This window comes from Stegastes partitus, unplaced genomic scaffold (genome assembly GCF_000690725.1).
Source record: "Stegastes partitus isolate 25-593 unplaced genomic scaffold, Stegastes_partitus-1.0.2 Scaffold1603, whole genome shotgun sequence".
NCBI lineage: Eukaryota > Metazoa > Chordata > Actinopteri > Pomacentridae > Stegastes > Stegastes partitus.
In genome coordinates this window covers 79,858-85,488 of record NW_007579334.1, presented here as the reverse complement: position 1 = coordinate 85,488, position 5,631 = coordinate 79,858, and positions in this window count along the sequence as shown.

The following is a 5,631-nucleotide window of genomic DNA, read 5'->3' as shown; positions in this document are numbered from 1 at the left end:
TAATTTACTAATTTAGATAAACCTTTTAAGTTGTAAACATTATTTGGCTGACAAAATAATGCTGGTAAATGCATCAATCATCATGTGTGTGGTTTAAACTCAAATTAATTAATTAATTGATTTATAACTAAATTCAAGTAGACATAGTCTAATGAAACCAGCTTGATAAATAAACACTAAAATACAACTGTGAAACACAAGCATAAAGTTTGTGTAGTCGTTAAAGCTCAGTGTGTTGTGTCTAATGCCTCTAAACTGGCTCTGAAACTTCTTAGGTTGGACTTTTGAGAAAGTTTCAGCGTTGACATGGAATCCTTGATCCCTCACTGTTGTTTGAAATGGCTCATTTATTGTTGTTTATCGGTGGATTTGTGCAGAAGCAGTTCAAGACGTTATGAGAACCGAGGCCTATAGTGGTGTAATGATACTTGTGGCAAAACAAGACTAGAGGGCCTACCTTGTTATTGGCTGCAATATCTTAGCAAACTCATGCTGGATTATTTTGATCAGTGCAACAGCAACAGTCAGACAGATTAGATTTGGACCTGCAGAACTCTCCATGGTGCACAGAGTCAGCAGGCCAAAAAGATAAGTGGCAAAAATCTGGCAAGTGAAGACCAAATCGGAGGATTGTAAACACACTCTGCTCGACCACTTAAGCAGAAGGACGTTCTGCCAGGTAGAGAGTGTACCAGTGTGAAGTTTGTCGGCATGAGCTCAGTTTTTTGTATCAGAATTCAGCAGCATTTAAAGTAACACAAACACATGTGACATTTGGTTCAGAATAAAACATCTCAACAACTGTTTGATGGATTACAATAAGATTTTGTGCAGCAATCCTCAGATTTGTTTTGGCCGTTTTTCAGTGGAAAGCAACTAACTAATTGGACAAATTGCCATTAAATTTGGTGCTGCTCAATATTTAGAACTCATGACTTTGACCCTTTCAATGATAACATAAAAAAAAACAGAGAACTTTTATTTTGAAAAACCACTGCAACATGACTCAGACAAAACAATGCACATTAATGCAAAGAAGCATTAAATTGGTGCATGAAAAGTCATCAAATTACACGATATAAAATGCTTCATGCCTAAAATTATACAGAAGTACATGTGCATGACTGTAGATTTTTAGTCTTGTTACTCTTATTTTGTAAATTTGGCTTTCAACAAACTATGGAATGTGGGTGTAAAACAAACACAAAAAGCAATTAAATAGACCGAGTTTAGGTTTATCTTGTAAAGCTGATTTTATAGAATTCCGAGCTCAAGACTAAACATTTAAAATCAAATTAGTAATTCAAATTTCTCGTATATATAATTTAAAAGACACTTTGCAACAAATTTAGAATGAAGATTTGATGGGAGTCAGCCATCCAAGTCCCAAAGTGACTCAACTTTCAATGACGTCAAACAACAACGAGTATGAAAAAATTTTAATAATAAACTGCTCCACTATCACCTCAGGCCAGTATGAAATTTCACTTGTTTTACAGTTTTTGATGTCACATGATAAAAACGTTACTTCAAAGACCTTTTCTGCCCACCAAGAATCCATCACGTCCTCCAGTTTCCACTTGCAATGTTTCACTCACTTTTTCAAAAAAATAAATTACACACTTTTTCATTCTGCGTGGACATCATAAACAGGTGTCCCATTTAATTTTCTTTAACAACATAACTGATGTCTCCTGCTCTGGCTGCATTAACCCACACATGGGTTGAGTGGGAAAACAGACGCTTGTGGGAACCCTCGTGAAAAAGGACGGCGCATTTGTTCTTCAGTGAACCGGGTGGAAACATATGGCGTCTCGTGTGTCGGCGTAATGCAGTGACTCACTCACAAATTGTGGCCTCTGCTATCTCGCACAGACTGTGACCCCTTGACTCCGGGTCTGAAGCCCAGAGAGCCGAAATTCCCCCTTCAGTGCAGGCGGCAAACTGACAGCACAGTGCAGCCTCTTATCTTCGGCGTTCTTATTGCTCCCCACAATGCCTCGAACGCTTTGTGACGAGCTGGTGGCATGAGGAGGCTTTGTGTCAGGCCAGTGAATCTGAAAAACAAACGCGGCAGCATCAGAATTCTTGAGAATTTCCAGTGACTTAACCTCATGAATGTGGATGCAATTTATGTCTTCTTCCAAGCTGCCTAACAAGTGGAAGTGGGCTTAACAACAACCAGCCCGCTCCTGCAACATTTCCGCACACTGCAGCTCCATTTTCCCGTATGCATGCATACCATACTGTGACGCAGATTACAAGAACGGTGGTGCAAAAGTTTAATAAAGTTCAACGTGCAGCAGCAGCAGCAGCCTGAGAGAAATGTGCTGCTGCAACCGGCCACGCTCCTCAGCTAGGCTTTTTGGAGCAAGAAGGCCGGCCACCCACATTCTTGGCATGGAAAGAGGCCCGTTTCTCACGGTCTGAGGACAGCTTGTCATGGGTCAGCAGTTTAGATTTAGCTCCGCAGAGGGTCTCCAGTCATTATTCCCCTCTTAAGCAAACTTCTGTGCTTGTCCACTGGCCATTTGGAGAGAGGCTTATGCAGCCGCTAACAAGCTCGACGCAGAGCTATTAGGGACAGGAGGAACAGTAGGAAGTTGTTCTATTCTCAGACATGCAGAAATGACATATGAAAGTGCAAGTGTAAGCAGGTGCAGCAACACGTATTTCATTACTGGGAATAAACCTATAAATGGTGAAAAAGTTCTTAAAAACTTTCCATTTCCAATTCTTAATAACAAATTTATTTTGATGCATAAACCCAGCTGGATCTTCTTTAGTCTTGCCAAAGTGTTTAAAAATACAATACATAGAAAAATCTATCCTGAAGAGAATAGATGCAGATATTTGTCAGATAAATCAAGTGTAATCCAGAATATCTGAGAATCCCCTTTCCACCTTTTCAGCATTGCATATTGATCAATATGATGACACTTTTCTGACAAGAATTTAGGAAAAAATGACTCTTTCATGTCAAAGTGAAAGTAGATGTCTACAACGTAATGTCAATTAATTAGAAAATATAACATGTAAAAAAAAAAAAAGTGATTGCATCAGTAATTACAGCTTTTAGAGTGACTCACATGATTTAACACAAATGCAGCAAATTGGTGCTAGAAGTCACACATTTAGTGAAATATATAGATCATCTGAGTGCAGTTAATGTGTCTCAAGTTGTTGTTGTATAAAGACACCTGTATATGGAAGTCACTGGTGGATCAGCTATACCTACACCATGAAGACAAAAAAAACATATCAAGCAACTCTGTGGAAAGGTTGCAGAACAGCACAAGGTGGGGAAGAAACTGTCACAGAAAATCCTTTTGAGTTAAATCCATCGTTAAGAAATGGAAGAAATATGGCACATGCATGAATCTACCTACAGCACGCCGTCCTCAAAAAGGAGTGAATGTGCAAGACTCTAATGTGGTCACCAAGACACCTGTGACTTCTCTAAAAGAGTTACAAGCTTGTGCAAGTGCATATAGCGGAGACATGAGGATGAGTGTTGCCTCTCGCTGAAACATCAAGTGATGATGGTGAATGAACCCGATAACTACGACTGTGAGGATTTCACTTCAGTATCGTTGGACATTGAGATTGACATTGATAAAATGCAGATGTGCTCTTTGTCCGTGGCATACCACACCGCGAACATCTACCTTATTGTGTTCTCCTGCACGATGCCAAACACAACATCTGTTCCGTACAGCTGAATGTGAGATCCACCGGTGCAAAAGATCGTCCTCATTCTTGCTGTTGTCCAACCAACATGAGCAGTCGCCCGCCGGAATCAGCTACTACATCATCCTGCCATTAGACGTGGAAGACGAGATCGCAGACCAGCTTCCCTCAAGTGATGTCTCACACCAGCAGCAGTCTCTGTAGCCAATCACGAATAATTTTGCAGATGGATGAGCCAGATGTGACAACACTGGGCTCAGGTGATGACAGCTGGTCTGTAGTCAGTCTGGTTTCTTAGACAGTAAATGGTGGAGTTGTGGACATTCAAGTGACTGGCTACGACCTGAACTAACATTTTAAGGTGTTTCTTAATCTTAACAACAGAAATGAAATTGTTTAGCTTTTTCTGATTGTCAGAAAAAAGAAGACCATTTGAATATTCAGTAATTGAAACCTGTGTAAGGTTTTCAGGACAACATGTATGAACGTCTATGTGCGCTAATTGAAAAATTTAATGTAAATGACTTTTGGGTGAAATATGTTTCTAATGTTCTGTGCCATGTACAAAAATATAACAAACCTTTTTTTACATATTAGTGTCGAAGCATATTTAACTGAACAAGATGAAACAAATAAACATTAATCATCTGAATAAATTTGTAGTCCAGAGTCGGTGTGCAGGCTTTACAACTCGGGTTATGTAAGAGTTTTATCTCACACACAGCGCTCTCTACATTGATGAGAATCTTAAACTAAAGCCAAGATCTGGTGCTTTCGTTTAATATCTATATCATATTCCAAACTGAATGTGCTGAGAGCCTGAAAAACAAAAGAACCTTCACGTCATAGTCCTTACTTATGCTGTTTTCCAGTGGAATTGCAGCTGTAAGTGAGGTACATAGTACACATGTGATATATGTAGTAATTATATGCCTAAGCTAAGATTTACAACTCCTCTTTGAGGATTTGCATGTAAGACGGCATGATCCTTTGTTATAAGAGAAAGCAATGTTAACATATAGTACACATAAGGCAAAAACACCAAAACAAATCTGATCTTATACATGAGAGAAAATCGGTGTTTTGTGTCTGCTTTTAAGTAATACCAGTTTTAGATGACTCAGCATGCACAGGATCGACACCGGACTCAGTTGTGGGGCAGCTGCTTAGTGTTTCAGCTCATCTAGTACAATATGGTGACTTATTCCACTCCCAGAAAGCCTTGTCAGCTGTGTAATGAAGGCATCATACCTTTTTAGATTTGGAGTCTCAGCTGAGAAGGGCAGCACTGGACAGCACTTTTTTGTGTTTGTCAATTTCCCGAGACATAAGGTTTTCAAGAAATGCTGAAAAAAAAAGAAGCAAAACAGGGACGCACCGATTCCCACACACGCCTTCAGATGCTGCTAGAACAGAAAGAGAATGTTTAGTTGGAAGTAAAAGGTTTTCATCTGCAAAACAAGAGTAAGCCGCAAGGAGGACAAACTCATGAAAACTTGGAAGATAAGAAAAACAAAGCATCACATATTACAAAAAGATAAAAATGAAATCAACTTTGCTGGTCGTATCTGAATAAAACAAGATAATGCATGTGTGAAACTCTGCAAAAGAAACAAACTGCATCAGACTCAATAGGAGGTAACAGATAAGGACACAAACACAGACCGGGTCTGTTTTGAGCCGAGTGGAGAGTTTATTACTAACAGGCAATTGAAATGTCAAGGTCTGTGGAGTGTAAGCATCAAACTGTGGTTGGAGACTGCTCTGAAAGCAGACTGGGAGTGAGTGGTGTGATGGCGGCGCTCCAGACACCGATCTCCTACCCTTAAGGTCAAACTGACACTCTGCGGATGGGCCCAGCACTTTCCAACCAGAGCTGCAGTGGATAGAAGGGACACACAGCTCTGCCTGGTACTGAAGCAGAGCTAAAATGGCTGCTTT